The 17,537-nt window shown below is 35.3% G+C and overlaps 1 protein-coding gene across 1 annotated transcript in view; it reads right to left on the bottom strand.

The window, feature by feature from the left end:
* Positions 1-12,895, bottom strand: part of side-VIII (sidestep VIII) — a 930,757-nt gene extending 917,862 nt beyond the window's left edge. Inside the window, 2 exon segments of the mRNA XM_067772586.1 lie at positions 9,346-9,544; positions 11,891-12,895. The gene's annotated coding sequence lies outside the window, so the exon portion shown is untranslated.
* Between the last annotated feature and the right edge of the window lie 4,642 nt (positions 12,896-17,537).

The raw sequence follows: 17,537 nt of genomic DNA, 5'->3' as shown, positions 1-17,537 counted from the left end.
TATGCGTGTGTATGCATGAGTAAAAACTTCTGCTGATGATTACATGTGTTTGTGAGTATCTCTTCGTTGCCTTGTATGTATGTTTGTAAATGATGATTGATTTGTTCATATACACATGAATGGCAGCTTGCTTTATGTTTGTTGTGCCTTTATTTACTAGCCTAGTGATGTCAACATTCGCCACAATATGTTAGTGCAAATTACGAAAATTAAAAAAATATAGTAAATGGTTCTGGTATGCACACAAAGATTTGGCAAGCACATTATTTCTATGGCGTTAACTGCTTACGGGAGACGAGGAGGTGATATTAAGTGCTATTGATATTTCTCCTTAAATGTATCCCTGTTATATATACATACGAGCTCATATTGGTCCCATGTTAGAACGGAAATACGTAACTCTAACATATTCGCGCTTTTTTCATTCTATGGATTTTCGGAATCCCGAGGAAAAAAATCGATAAAGGAGTTCGACCCGTTTTTTTTTCTATTTCATTTATAAGTACCTTAAACCCAAACCAAAATAAAACAACGAAACTTAAAATGTATGAAAAACTTAAAATGGATTCACGAAAAAGCAAGCAACTTTTAAAGAATCACCGTTTTTCTGCGCATATTGCACTTTTGGTCAAAAAATTACCACAGACCAGTTCACCAATATCCTTAGAAGCGCCACCAATTGGTGATGAGCGCTGAAATTTCTTCATTTTAAAAATATCTGTAGTTGTATGATTTTGTTGTAGCAAAAAAATTTAAATGTATGGAAAAAAAATTTTGTGTCATAATTTTGTTTTTGAACTTAGGTGCAAGTTACGTGGTTTTGTCGTGACATGAAAAATTATTTTATATGAAATGCTAAAAACATGTCATTCCCTAGGCGCGTAACTTTACATTTCAAAAAATTTATCCACAGCTAGGAATCGAAAACATACATAAAAAACTTTCGAGTTTAGGCTATCCAAAAAGATAAACGTCTTTGAAATAGATTGACATTTGAGGGAGAACTGGACTTCTACGTAAATCCTTAATTTCTCACAAGGTTCAAAAAAATAGTTCCATGTTTTTGTTCTATCACGTGAGATTGGGTATATAATGTTAGGTTCCGCCCGAGCTTAGACTTCCTTACTTGTTGAAAATGTACTTCAGTTGTTATTCTTGTACCAAAATTTCATGTTCATTAAAGACGAGCACCCGTGCATACTACATTCCGTTTCCTGAATTTAGATTTCTTAGACATTTTTTTCCACAATCGAGTTTGAAATTTCTATACATCACTTAAATGTAAATTAAACAACAGCAATTTAATTTAATTAATTGTAGCAATAGTATTTATTTTAGCTAAATGTCATTGTTCTTTGCATTTTCTTTCCGTGGCATTTTCGCTGACCTTGTTCTATGTATGTATATACATATGTACGACGAATTTGCAGTGTTGTTGACTTTCATATATGAACTTGTATGACGATAAAAAAAAGCATTGTCAAATTGATTACATATTTTACTGTTCAACATACCGCACACTAACTACAAAAGAGTCATAACTTAAAATTTTTCAAAATCGGATTTTTTCCATAAACCAATTCACAATACACATCTCTAAATGCTCCTTAAATTTTCTTTGCCATTATTTTCTGTATCGCTTTCGCTGTATAAGCTAATTAGTACTACATATATTTAGTTGTGTCAATGTGCTTAAGAACAAGTGAACAGTTTGTTACGCATAAAGCGTATTATTTTAAATTGTGACTATCTTCTTGCAAAAAATTTTAACTTTGTTGTGTATTAATTAAAATTGAGTCTTTTTATACTTATAGAGTAAGTAAATTTCTTGTATTATTGTGAAATGTGCCTTTTTTGATGAAATAATTGTCATAAGTAGTCAGTACCTGGGCGACCGAGCTTTTCTCGGCAACGTTTCGTTGTGCTGGCAACGTTTCTAGAGTATGTTCATGCGCCGAATTATTAATTTCCAACATTTTTTTAGTTATACACTACGAAATTCTCACAATCTTATTACATTCCTAAAACTTGTAAATTTCACGAATGACAAGTATCAGTTAGTTTAATTAAATGTCCACTTACTTCCCTAAGCGCCATTTGTTGGTAAGTGGTTAAATGTCGTTTTCAAATTGAACATATGCCTCTAATGTTCAACGGTAGCAAATTACCATGGTGAGACATCTTTTTGCTATGGTGAGAAATCTTTCTAATAATAATCTGTGAGAAATTGTAATTATTCATTTCATATTTGGAAAAATATGCATTTAAATATAGTTTGCTTAAATTTGCCATGGTGCCTTGATATTGCATTTCAATTTTATTGGCGTGTATGAAATTAAGAAAATTAAGTCGAATCATATGTAAGATTTTTTACGAAGATTTTTAACATTAAGGTTCTGCTTTAATAATGAGTAAGTAGAGTACTATTTCGTCTAACTACCCCAACCATAAATGGCAACCCTACTCATAAATGCCCCCATTGTAATGCGGAGTGAAATACCTCTCGTTTGGTACCCATATCGACATATCTCATACAACTTTTTCTAATTTCAAATAGATTGCAACCGTAAATGGCAACCCTGCTCAAAAATGTCCCTATTGTAATACCTTTCGTTTGATACCCATATCGCCATATCTCATGCAACTTTTTTTTAATTTCGAATAGGTGGTAACCCTAAATGGCAACCCTAGACAAAAATGTCCCTATTGTAATGCGGAGTGAAATACCTTTCGTTTGATACACATATCGGCATATCTCATACAATTTTTTTTTTAATTTCGAATATGTGGCAACCCTAAATGGCAACCCTACTCAAAAATGCCCCTATGGAAATACGGAGTGAAATACCTTTCGTTTGATACCCATATCGGCATATCTTATGCAATTTTTTTTTAATTTCGAATAGGTGGCAACCGTGTGAAACATTCTGAGTAGAAGCACCTAGGTAGAAACTCTTAGAAGGTGATACATTATCTCTGTTCCAAATTGCATTTAAATCGGTTGAGCCAATCCCGAGATCGTTCGGCTATACAAATATACAAGAATTGCTCGTATAAAGTTATAAGATAATCCAAATTGCTATATATTTTGTCCGTAAACAAATAATTACAACAAAATTTCGTCAATTCATTTTATAATGAAGGTCTCCTTCTTTGTAAAACTGGATTTCAATATAATATTACAGACGTTTTCACATAAACCGTTTTTCTTCTCTCCTCAACATTTACATTTTTCAAGTTGTGACTCTTTTGTAGTTAGTGTGCGATATGCACAGATGAACGCAATGACATACACATACACACACACAAACACACATGCACAATAAGCTTTACACAAACGAGCAAACTTTTGTAAATACATCCGGTGTGGGATATGCGCTAACGCCACAGGCAACGTCTCACCCTGCGGATTTTACTTTTTTTACTGTAGCATCACCAATAAAATAAAAGAGAAATATTTGCTAAATCTCAATAGTAAACAGAGTGAGTTTGCAAAATCAGAATACACTTGCTTTTGCTTTGTTATCATTCAGATAGACAGACAGACATGTAAACGTTTGGAATTAAATTGGAAAAGTCGCCTGCGGTGCAAAAAATCATTGTGCATCAATAAATTAGTGATATTACTTTGCTCATAGTACAACAACTATGTCAGTAGTACAACAACAACATACATATGTCAGTAATACAACAAGTATGTATGTCAGTAAAATTAATGAAAACATTTTCGATTTTCCTATCCAGCTGCACTAGAAAAACATTTTTCAAATTGTGAATATTTGTAACAACGTGATCATAAAACAAATTCAAAGGACTTCATTTTAATTACAACCGTATTAAAAATGGACATTTGCGACTTACATTTCAAGAATGTCACAATGTCATATATCCGTATACAGGCAAGTTTTGCAAATAGTTTACTTATATAATTTTCAGATTTTCCGTTTTAAAAGCGTCCGATATATACTACAGATTATACCATTATTCGACATCAGAATGGACGACGCGACAGCTGTTTCGGTTATACCTTGTAAGACTCTTCAAAACCTTTTCTGCTGGGAGTGGGACTTTTGCGGTTTCAATTAAGCAACTTAACCACCAGAAAATGTTTTCGTAAAAAATACACAAAATTTATTTATAGAAACATTGAACAGTAAATAAGACATTAAAAAGATTGATTCATTTTGAGTGGTTGACTTTCTGACCACCCATAATTGATGTATATTGGAACGATTTTCCGCAGTCACTTTTCAAATTTGGCATGGTTAAAACCGGTTTTACGCCTGTGCCATCTTCAATATCATTTTCCTTTCTGATATGTTGTTGTTGTTTGTTTAATGTTTATAGTTCGTAGGTATATGTGCCGGTATGGTCAAAATTGTTTTTTTTGTATATGCGTGTTATGTGTTCATTCAAAAACGGGGATAATTTTCACCTACATATAAATTTGTATGGTTAGCTGAGGCAGGTAGAAATCAGAAGACATGTTAAATGACCAAATTATGAAGAATATTTTTAGGCTCGTTCAACAGAACTTGATCAGTACCATTAGATTTTCTAGCAATGCGTTATTAGCAACTAACTCACTACAAAGCATATCAACATTATTTAAATTTATTTAACAAGCGAGACATTCTCATGTTGCTTTATAAAATTTTTTTGTTATTTATTTTTGTCTTATCTAATATATAAAATTCTTCTGTCACGGTTTTAGAGGCTGAACTCCTCCGAAACGGCTGAATACTCATGAAATTTTGTGAGCATATTGGGTAGGTCTGAGAATCGGCCAACGTCTACCTTTTTTTTCGCTACGTGTCTAGGGTCTTGAGACCAAAACGTGGACCCGGGTACCCCTAGAATGTGTTTATACAATATGGATATCAAATGAAAGCTGTTGATGAGTGATATTGTACAGGATAATTTTCATACAACTGGGAGGCTAGGGTCTCGAGATATAGCCCAAAACGTGGACCCGGGTACCCCTAGATTATATTTATACAATATGGATATCAAATGAAAGCTGTTGATGAGTGCTATAGTACAGGATAATTTTCATACAACTGGGAGGCTAGGGTCTCGAGATATAGCCCAAAACGTGGACCCGGGTACCCCCAGAATGTGTTTATACAGTATGGATATCAAATGAAAGCTGTTGATGAGTGCTATAGTACAGGATAATTTTCATACAACTGGGAGGCTATGGTCTCGAAATAAAGCCCAAAACGTGGACCCGGGTACCCCCAGAATGTGTTTATACAGTATGGATATCAAATGAAAGCTGTTGATGAGTGCTATAGTACAGGATAATTTTCATACAACTGGGATGCTAAGGTCTCGATATATAGCCCAAAATGTGGACCCGGATACACCTAGAATGTGTTTTTACAATATGGGTATCAAATTGAAACTGTTGATGTATGCTTTAGTACAGAGTAAGTTTTACACCGCTGAGTGACTAGCGTCTCGAGATATAGGGCAAAACATGGACCCGGATACCCCTAGAATGTGTGTGTATTATGGATATCAAATGAAAGCTGTTGCTGAGAGCTCTAAAGTTCATTGTGATATTCGATTTAGTCGCATCAACCTGGCAAAACTGATAAATATGCATGCGAAGCCGAAATAAAGACAAGAATTAATAATACCCACATGTACCTATTTACATACGTCCTATTCGATTTGTCTGAAATATCGTATATAAATTTGCCTATATTAGTATTTACGATGCTTTTTTTCCGGGAAGTATACCAGAGACGTACTGGGACTGGAATTAGGACTAGGACTGGGACTGAGACTGAGACTCGGAGTGGGACTGAAACTGAGACTCGGAATGGGACTAGAACAAAATACATACCACCCTCTGGCGCTAGCAATAAGAGATGAAGAAGAAGGAGAAAAACTTGAGAGAAGAGAAAAGAGAGAAGGAGACTGAGAAAGAGATAGAATGAGACGAAGATGGAGATGAAGCGAAAAAGACGGAGGGAGGTTATAAAAAGATTAGGAAAAAGTGTACAGGGGTAGGACAGAGTTAGACGGAAAAAGCTTATTAAAATGAATGCAGATAGGCCAAATTTAGGGCAGAACAACGTCTGCCGGGTCTGCTAGTCTTATATATTATTTCTAATTTCTGTTTTTATGTGCAGGTCCCTTTTTCGCTCTTATTTGGAATCCAAATCCATAAATAAAGCTTTGGTTGTAAAGATGGGGATTCGTGCTATTAGCGAGCTTTGGACATAATTGGTCGTAGTGCTTTCGTTTAGCTATATTTTGTTAAAATAATTTGCTAAAAATAAACGATTGTGAGCACACAAAGAAATATATATGTACTATGACACTATTGTGAATATTTGATTAGAACTAACACTGCATTATCGGCAATTGCTAACATTCGCAAAATGGCAGCGCAATGGCATGTAAGTTCTTATTGATTGATGATTGATTGATAGAAAAGCTGATTTCTGTTGATATGAAACTTTTATATATGTTACGCAAGATGCGCACGGGCTAGTATGGATATAAAAGGAATAGCAACAAGGAGACAAAACTTAGAGACAAACAACAAAGCATGCATCGTGCATCATACATAGAGGCATTTGCCTTTACACCAGTATAAGCTGCCGAAAAGCTAGATAATGAAGAAGTGCAATTCAAAAACGTGTCCTACCGTGTGAAAATTTTGTAATCTTCCTCTAATATCAATAAAAAAAATTTATAAAGCCATATGAGCCCGTCTCGATGATTAAATACATAAAAAATACATTATCAAACTAAATTTGGTTGAAATTTAGATTATTCCGGTTACCGCCAAAAAAATGCTTGTATTAGAAAAAAATATTTATAGAAATACATATGGCCATCGACCAGTTTCGAATGGAAGTGCACAGGATAAGAGGCATGCGGTCAACCAACTGAGTTATCACATCTTTATATACAGTTAGAAATTTGAGCCTTAGTTTTAAGCCATTCAACGGTTCAAGCAATTTTTGAAACTTTTTTATACTAAACTGAATACCTCTCAATTTAAAACTGTTTAAAATGTATTTCAAAAATAAGTATTTAATCTTAAAATCATTTTAAAAAAATTCAAAAAGTTTCAAAAAAATTTAAAATAAAACTTTTATACAAGTCTGGTTTTAAAACAAACCCCAAGAGTTTAAATTTAGTGCCGAAATTTAAAAAAAATTTAATTTGTGAAAAGTGCTGCACGTCATAGATTCTTCTTCAAAACATATGACGTGTTATAATATGTTTTCTTAGAAAAATGCGATAGCTCAGTAGGTAGAGCAAGCTACTAGAATAAGTGGCACGTAGTTACGAAACCAGGCCACTACCAACTAGATTTTTCTTCTTTTTATACCCAGTTGAGCAGAGCTCACAGAGTTTATTAACTTTGATTGGATAACGGTTGGTTGTACAGGTATAAAGGAATCGAGATAGATATAGACTTCCATATATCAAAATCATCAGTATCGAATAAAAATTTGATTGAGCCATGTCCGCCCGTCCGTCAATTCGTTAACACGAAACTTTAGTAAAAATCGACATATCTTTACTAAGCTCAGTTCACGTAATTATCTGAACCCATTTTGTATTTGTATAAAAAATGGACGAAATCCGACTATGACCACGCCCACTTTTTCGATATCGAAAATTTCGAAAAATGAAAGAAATGCCTTAATTCTATACCAAATACGAAAAAAGGGATGAAACATGGTAATTGGATTGGTTTATTGACGCAAAATATAACTTTAGAAAAAAACTTTGTAAAATGGGTGTGACACTTACCATATTTAGTAGAACAAAATGAAAAAGTTCTGCAGGGCGAAATCAAAAGCCCTTGGAATCTTGGCAGGAATACTGTTCGTGGTATTACATATATAAATAAATTAGCGGTACCCGACAGATGATGGTCTGGGTCACCCTGGTCCACATTTTGGTCGATATCTCGAAAACGCCTTCACATATAGAACTACCACCACTCCCTTTTAAAACCTTCATTAATACCTTTAATTTGATACCCATATCGTGCAAACAAATTCTAGAGTCACCCCTGGTCCACCTTTATGGCGATATCTCGAAAAGGCGGTCACCTATAGAACTAAGGCCCACTCCCTTTTAAAATACTCATTATCACCTTTCATTTGATACCCATATCATACAAACAAATTCTAGAGTCACCCCTGGTCTACCTTTATGGCGATATCTCGAAAAGGCGGTCACCTATAGAACTAAGGCCCACTCCCTTTTAAAATACTCATTATCACCTTTCATTTGATACCCATACCGTACAAACAAATTCTAGAGTCAGCCCTGGTCCACCTTTATGGCGATATCCTTAAATGGCGTCCACCTATAGAACTATGCCCCACTCCCTCTTAAAATGCTCTTTAATACCTTCCATTTGATACACATGTCATACAAACTAGGTTCATTTCCCTACATAGTGATTTTCCCTTATTTTGTCTCCATAGCTCTCAACTGAGTATGTAATGTTCGGTTACACCCGAAATTAGCCTTCCTTACTTGTTTTTTTTTTTATAACAGCAATTGTAGACCTTTATAATTTTAAATTTAGACCCAGTTCAGTGCGCGCATTTTCAAAACCCCTCTATAATATACTTGAAACAAAATTTGATTTGGTCATTTATGTAGTAAAAAAGTTATATATTTAAGCTCAAACTTTTAACAGCGTATGTGCTTTGTCTGCAATATTGTCAATCAAAATTTTGTCAATATAACAGTTATACGTAGTTAGTAGAAAATGCTTAAAGTCATTTATTTTTGTGGCGAAGGAGAAACCAAATTAGGCTGCTCACATTCCCTTTAAATGTAGCCGCGTTTATTTGCCAACTGCTAAGATTTATACAGGTTACTAAAAATAAAATGTGTAAGGCGCGATAACCTCCGAAGATATTTTAGGCCGAGCTTCTCTTCCAATTTGCGTTGTGCTCTTTTTAGTTTTTCCTACAAATTGGCGGGATGGAACCTAATTGTTGAATGCCGAATCCGAACGGCATCTGCAAGGCAGGTGAGTTTTCACTGATAAGGTTTTCATGGCAGAAATACACTCGGAGTGCTTGCCGAACGCTGCCGAGGGGCGACCTCGCTTAGAAAAATTTTCTTCTAATTGAAAAAATTTTTTTCTTAAATTTTGATGTTGCTTTTCACGGGGCGTGAACCCAGGATCTTCGGTGTGGTAGTCTGAGCACGCTGGCATTATACTACGGCGATCGCCACATGTTACTACATCACCAATTTTCGGTCTTTAATCTTATTAAACATTTTGTAAAAAATTTAAACAAAGCGTCATTAAAACGCAAAAGGCGACAATTGTTTCCATTATACCTTGTAAATATCTTCGAAGCCTTTTCTCCTGGGCTTGAGATGCGAACCCGAACTCGTACGATATTCGCTCTGTTTACAAGCAAACTCGACCAAAGCTATGTCTTGTGTTTGTACACCTATTTCTCATTTTTCTGCAGCTTGATATATTTATACTTCCGTTTGCACGTCACAAAAGCTATGCATTTGTTTTTGGTGTGTCCTTTTTGAATACAATATTTGTTTGTTTATGTTAAATGTTAAAATTTAAACAACACGACATCAATATGTCAACACCATACCAAAATGACAATGTTGTTTTTCATTTGTTGCCACGAGAAAGAAACTCTGGGTTTTGGGGGGTGCTATCGATGTTGACCTTTCTTCGCTGGATTTAGATCAGCTACGTTCCGGTAACAAGCATCATTAAAGTATAAGCCGGACCATCTCGTAAACGATTTAATATGAACACATTGAACCTTCTAGGCCATCCCGCCCACAAATTCTTAGTTCCATGAGGAACTTGAGATTGACAATTGGGTTAAAGATGTTATAAATTACACTGGCATCCCCTCGAAAGAGGGGCACAGCTGCTTCAATCATTTCGGTATTTAGGTCGCCTCTTACGACAGGCATACCATGACGCCAACCATCTTATCAATTGCAATATGGAGCCGTCGCCTCTTGCAACTTTATTTCTCTGATCCACCTCCTCCACTTCCGCTAGAGGATACTGATGGCTCGCAACTATTAAATGGGGCGAAGCACTGCTATAACAACAAAAACAGGCATGTCTTCCGCGGGTATATTTTAAGCCCATTAACCCATATTCTAAGCCCTTGATGGTCCCAAATGATAATCCTGTACCATTGTGAACGCAAAGCATTTTCAAAATAAACTTTTACAACTTAAATTAAATTTCCAACAACTATTTTTTATTTATGTACATATGTACATATGTCAATTCAAAAAATTTTTTTTAACCCTTCTGCATTATTAAGAAAAACTTACAAATAAGTCATTAAGGTCACGAAATGACCACGCATATATTTCAGTCCAAAAATTATAAAATAGGTTTAAAAAAAAATTGAATTCATGTTTAAACACATTAAAATAAAAAGATTTCATATTATTTCATTAAAGAAATTATTTTTAAGTTTATGGAGCATGGTTTCCGCAATAAGACGTTGTGATAGAGACCGTAGTCCGATGCGAGCCTTACGAGTAATTCGAGATTCGAAAATCTCGCTAGAAGTCGTGTTCTTGATGTCTCGTTGAAAAATAAAATATTGCAAACAAAATTATATGTATAATAAATATGTTTTGAGATAAATGTCATTGAAGCAATATAATCAAAAAAAATCACAAGTAAAAAAAAAAAACGAGTGTATAAATACTATCCATACACCAAATAAGTAAAAATGTCGAAAAGCTCGCGAGATTTATGAGGACTTCGAGATACGAGAATCTCTCGAGGAGTCGAGTTCTCGATTTCTCGGGTCTCGAATAACTCGCTTGTGTTCGAGAATAAATCGTAAGCTTTAATTTGTATTAATCTTATATAGGTCCAAGGATAAGGTGGAAAAAGTTCCGAGTGCATTCTTGTTCCCGATGCTCAGTTGAGACAATCCCTGAGAATTGTTGCAATTTCAAAATGATTGGAATAAACTTGGCTCTTGTGCATTGCTGCAGCCATTCATCTTTACTGGCTAGCAAGTCCACGAACACTTCTATGGTCAGTATGAAGTTTAGTTATGTAACAAAATTTTAAAAAAATTACAATGTTAAAAAGCTATAATTACGCGTTGAAATTCATTTCAGCCGTTTTCTACTTCTGGCTAGTTCCAGTACTTAAGCTTTTTTCTTCATAATAAATTATTTTGCTTTTATTTTATTTGACAGCTGATGGGAGTGTGCTTTTCTGAACGGTTGAATTTACGAATTATCGTACAATGACACTAGTCTTCATCGGATGAGTGTCATAATACCGAATGAAAATTCATTGGATCAGCTCTTTCGACAAGAGTCGAAAATCTAATTTGTCTCATAATAGTGGCCTTAGCCTCATACGTGAGAGTATATCTCGAAAAAGTTGCCAAAGGTTATTAATGGAGTTCAGAGTTTTGTGTATTTGATGTTAGAAACGTAGATTTAGAAAATAAAAGCTTGGCATCATGAACAACTTTTTTCATTTTAAATTTTTTCTTTGCGTTTTTTTTCGTTTTGACAGTTGCTGATTTTTACAATAAAATAACAATTTCGGCTATATTTCGAAGGATGAAAAATAAATGAATAAACTATTTTTCGAAACCCGCTCAAAACAAGCTTCATATTATTAGGCGAACTTTTACAAGTTGTTTTGCGACCCCGAATACTCATGGTCTTGATTTTGATAAATTGAAAACTTGTTAATACTAAAAAGGGGTGTGGGTATGCTAAATACATATTTTGTAGAAATTTTAATTAGAATTTCCTTTTCTCTCTGGCCTGTAACAACATTTCGCGAAATCGAATAGGACACACCATATTTGGACGTTGTTAATACGCAAACGATGTTAAGTTGTCTTACATTTGTTAAATGTTTTACTAATAGTTTCTTTTCATATTTATTGCTGAACTCGAAAAAATTTGCTTTTATGTCTGCCAGTTATGTATTTGTGAATAACAAATGTTGATTATCATTTTTTTTTTTTTTGTTTTTGTTGATAGATTTACGAGCTCAATGTTGTAAGTATGTAATTCGGCAGTTTGGTTTATGGTCAAAAATTTGTTTCTTTTTTCAGATTTTCATTAAATCGCTTGCAATATATTCTTAACTAAGCGTTTAGCACATATGTATTTAATATGAGCACCATAATTCTAACACGCACACAATACACACAAATACGCGCGCGAACGCATACAACGCGAAACTTTTTTTTTTTTTTTCGTTTTCCACTAACGGTAGGACGATAGGTAGGCTTTCATGCGCGGAATTGCCGGCTGACAAAGGCAATAGCGAACCAAGTGAAAAAATGTGTAAGAAATGTAACGTTATTTTGGCGATTGTACCACAACGCGTTTTGTTCGCACAGCACGCTTTATAATACTGCTCCTGCCCCACGCCCAAACGCACCGAGCGTGACCTGGCAACGTTTTGGTCGTTTCTAGCTCGCTTTGTTTCTCGCTAGTACGATGACATTCTACAACTTTTCTACAAGATTTATGATTATAATTTTTATTTTGCTGATCATTTTTTGCACTTTGCTGCACAAAAGCAGCGCCTCATACAATTTTTTTTTTTTTTTTAAACGTAATTTTTAAGCACTTTTTGTATTTTCTTGCACCAACAAATCAATTGTGCACTCACGCACACACACGAACTAACCGTTATATGTGATAAATAATGCACAATTTAAAGATTTATTTTGCAAAGGACAGTAGCACAATTCGCTTTGTATACACACACTCGGCCGCTAAATATTTACCGTTAACATTGCGTTTTACACGGGCTCGTTTTTAAATTTACGCGTAAATCCCGTAAGTTTCGACCGTACCAACGGGATCGTAAACTCTCACTGAAAGATTTTTATGGTACACACAGTTGAATGCCATTACATAGTCGGTCGGCTGTTGGATGTTGATGTTGCCCCAGCTTCCAATATAATTTCGTTTATGCTCGTCATCGTGTGGCATTCAACGGTATCTCTATCGTTTACGAAAGCATACATATATAAGCAGACAATACCGAAGCAAAAATATAACGAAAAGTCAACCGTTTTTATTTCAGCGACTGGTAAATTCAAAGCATTTCTATGTTCTTGGTTGGCATTTGCCCAGCATCCAAACGAGCACCAACAATATTTTGAGCGGTTGAATGCACACGAGCTTGCCACACATACATACGAGCGTCAATTTGTTTGTGTTTCGTTTCGTTGTATAATTGCTAAACTTTTCCAACAGATGTCGCCTATTCGTTTGCTGGAAATGAGTTCGTATGCGTTGAGAGCGTACACCGCTGAGAGTTGTAATATTCTTAGTATTGAGCGTTTGGAAAATTTGTGTGCGCCTGTAAATAGGCTTTGGGAAAACATTACATTTACATGGTAAATAATTGTGCCGTGCTTGAGTTGTGTTAACAAGGCGTGTGTTATGGGGAGTATGACGTGCTTCCAATGAGTATGTGATATATTGGAGAGCTGTTATGAGAAATGCACACATCTTTATAAACAAGAGCACAAGACCATCTATGTTGGTAAATTTGTAAAACAAAGACTTGCTATAAATTTCTGAAGACATATGCGCAATGTAGATAATCGAATTTCCTAAAATAAAAAAAAGCGGCTCTCGGTAGAAAGTCCTACCGACAATTGCTAGAGTTCCACATGAGACTTTTATTTAATGAAATTTCGGGTTAAAAAAATCTTTAGAAATTTCGCTTAAGAATATTTTTTAACAGCTGCTGAGTTAAACCCTTTATTTTTCAAAGTCACGTTTTATTAATTTACAGTAGAATCTAGAGTATGGAGCCGTGTCTACGCAAGCAGAGAACGCTTCTGTACGTGATTCAGCGGGGAATCATCAGAGCGATTTTTTTTGTCAAGCAGCTCACTACAGCCGGGCACTTTCGGCCAATTATCCTCTGCGTAGCAGCTGAACATACATTTAGTGGTGAACTAATATTAGACGACGACAACCTGGTTAAGCCACTCTGACAAAATCCGTTTAAGAGCAATCTGGGAGATTTCATTAGCAGCATCTGACCACCATAAGTCGCGGTTATAGGTTAGCATCGTCTGTCTTGGATAAAGTGGCTCGCTTATAAACCTACAAATAATAATTTAATTTGTGCTAAGCGGCTTGTGCGCTGGGCTTGGGAGCCGCCATGCAAAACCACACTTCAATCAACACCAACATAAATCATCGGCTAAATGTACTACCCTTTATTAATGATGACTATTTCAAGGTACCTGGAATATCCATTCCTGGTGTAACCGAAATTTTGAATGAGGTTATTTGAACCTCTGAAAATGGTGACTGCCGATCTGGGTTATATATCATCGACCAAATTTTATTGACTATGCGCCAGCGCCAAAAAAAATGCCGCGAAAAAACTGCCACAAAGCACCTTTTCTTCTTCAAATTCGCCTTCGACAGTGAACAGGAGCTGCCTATATGCCGCTTATGCTGAATTCGGTTTCCTCGCAAAACTCACGGGACTTTGAGCAACACCATCAGCACAGTCAGAATCGGGAAGGGCCTCTCCGAGCCGTTCAAAACTAAATCAGGTTTCAGACAGGGTGACCCTCCATTGTTTGTTCGGGGAGTGTCCTTATAGCTAAAACAACAATACGGTGAAAGAGGACAAAACGAAGTACCTTTTTTCAACAAGGAAATATTCATTGTATCCATTTTCTATATGATGCAGAAGCATGGGTGTGTTCGAGAGAAAATTTCTTCGAAACATTCGGCCTCTATACGTTGGCGACAGCGAGTACCGAAGAAGATTTAATGATGAGCTGTACGAGCAAGCGCAGCCGCTACGGTAGCTACGCCATGCCATGCGAATGAAAGACGATGCTCCGATTATCGGAACCCGCTCATGGAAGCAGAGAAAGAAAGCGCTCCACTTCTCTGGAATGGCCAGATGGAAAATGATTTAAGTTCCCTTTTTGTTACGAATTGGCGCTATTTAGCACAGCGAAAAAGCACCAGGTGCACCTTTTTGACCAGCCATAACCGTTTAAATGCTAATTAAGTAAGCAAGAGACATGAGACTAAAAAGACCACTCTAACAATTTGGTCCGATTTTTTACCCGATTATTTACTAAAAAAAATTATTTATTACTTTAAACCGACTTCTATTTCAATTATTACTACCGAAACTTTGTTGTGTTTTGGCTCTTTTATCCTTAGTAATAATCACTCAAATTTTAGGAAATCGTAGCCCAACATTACCCATATACAAAGAAAGTTAATTAAATGCCTGTATGTAGATATGTAAACTTAACTTTATTTTTGGAACATTTCTGAGTAAAGCTCACGACTACTCTTAGAAATTAACTACATACATATTATACTCTTTCATATAAAGTTTCTCTTTTAAAATTTTTGTCACCCTTTATTAAAGCTGCATTTGTTTTTGATGAATAAAGTGTTGGACCTACCCTAATGAGCACATAAAATTTTGTACGTAGTTATTACTGGTGTTAAATACGATTAAAGAAAACAAGTAAGGAAGGCTAAGTTCGGGTGTAACCGAATATTACAAACTCAGCTGAGAGCTTTGGAGACAAAATAAGGTAAAATCCCCATGTAGGAAAATGAACCTAGGGTAAACCTGGAATTTGTTTGTATGACATAGGTATCAAATAAAAGTATTAATGAGGGTTTTAAAAGGGGTTGCCCTTAGTTGTAGATGTGGACGCCTTTTAGAGATATCGCCATAAAGGTGGGCCAGGGGTGACTCTATAATGTGTTTCTACGATATGTGTATTAAATTAAAGGTATTAATGAGGGTTTTAAAAGTGGTGGCCCTTAGTTTTATATGTGAAAGCGTTTTCGATATATCGACCAAAATGTGGACCAGGTTGACCAAGAACATCATCTGTCGGGTACCGCTAATTTATTTATATATAATACCACTAACAGTATTCCTACCAAGATTCCAAGGGCTTTTGATTTCGCCCTGTAGAACGTTTTCATTTTCTTCTACTTAATATGGTAGGTGTCACACCCATTTTACAAAGTTTTCTGCGTCAATAAACCAATCCAATTGCCATATTTCATCCCTTTTTTCGTACTTGGTATAGAAATATGGAATTTTCTTCATTTTTCGAAATTTTCGATATCGAAAAAGTGGGCGTGGTTATAGACGGATTTCGTCCATATTTAATACAAAGATAAAGTGAGTTCAGATAAATACGTGAACTAAGTTTAGTCGATTTTTGCTCAAGTTATCGTGCTAACGGCCGAGCGGAAGGACAGAGGGTCGACTGTGTATAAAAACTGGGCGTGGCTTCAACCGATTTCGCCTATTTTCACAGAAAACAGTTATCGTCATAGAAGCCATACCCTTACCAAATTTTACAGGGAGTAGTAAATTTTTGTTCGACTTATGTCACTAAAAGCATTCTAGACAAATTAAATGAAAATGGGCGCAGCCAAGCCCATTTTGAAAATTTCTTTCACTTTTGTATTTTGTTGCCTCATATCATTACTGGAGTTGAATGTTGACATAATTTACATATATACTGTAAAGGTATTACATTTCTTGTTAAAATTTTACTTTAATTTTTTTTTAAGTGGGCGTGGTCGTCATCCGATTTTGATAATTTTTATATAGCACACATATAGTAGTAGGAGTAATTTTCCTGCCAAATTTTATCATGATATCTTCAACGACTGCCAAATTACAGCTTGCAAACCTTTTAAATTATCTTCTTTTAAAAGTGGGCGGTGCCACGCGCATTGTCCAAAATTTTACTAATTTTCTATTATGCGTCATACGGTCAACCCACCTACCAAGTTTCACCGCTTTATCCGTATTTGGTAATGAATTATCGTACTTTTTCGGTTTTTCAATATTTTCGATATCGAAAAGGTGGGCGTGGTTATCGTCCGATTTCCTTCATTTTAAACAGCGTCCTGAAGTTAGTGCCCAGAAACTTACATACCAAGATACCTTAAAATTTACTCAAGTTATCGTGTTTACGGGCAGACGGACGGACGGAAGGACATGGCTAAAGGAATTTCTTTTTTCGCCCAGATCATTTTGATATATAGAAGTCTATATCTATCTCGATTAGTTTATGCTGTTAGGGATTACCGTTATGCGAACAAAATTAATATACTCTGTGAGCTGTGCTCAGCTGGGTATAAAAATTTGTTGTTGTGAAACATAATGAGGGAGTTGGGATTTTGTGCAAACGGTCTAGCATCATTGGATTTGCAAATTACTGTATTATATTTGCGCAATACACCACGCAATACCTCACTGAAAATACGCAACATCAAAAACAATAGTAATTTTTTGCAACTATGAATAGCAAATTAGCAACTGTCAAGACAAAAAAAAAACACAATGTGAAAAGGAAAATTTGAAAATAAAAAGTGGTTTACGATCCGTATCTTATATTTGCTATAGCAACGTTCCCTAGAAAAAATGCACAAAACTCTGAACCACCCTAATATATATCAGTAAAATTCATTCACACATAAAATAAATAAATACAAGG

This window comes from Eurosta solidaginis, chromosome 3 (genome assembly GCF_040869045.1).
Source record: "Eurosta solidaginis isolate ZX-2024a chromosome 3, ASM4086904v1, whole genome shotgun sequence".
In the NCBI taxonomy this organism is placed as follows: Eukaryota; Metazoa; Arthropoda; class Insecta; order Diptera; family Tephritidae; genus Eurosta; species Eurosta solidaginis.
The sequence above is the reverse complement of the archived record's forward strand: the minus strand, read 5'-3'. Positions and strand labels throughout refer to the sequence as shown.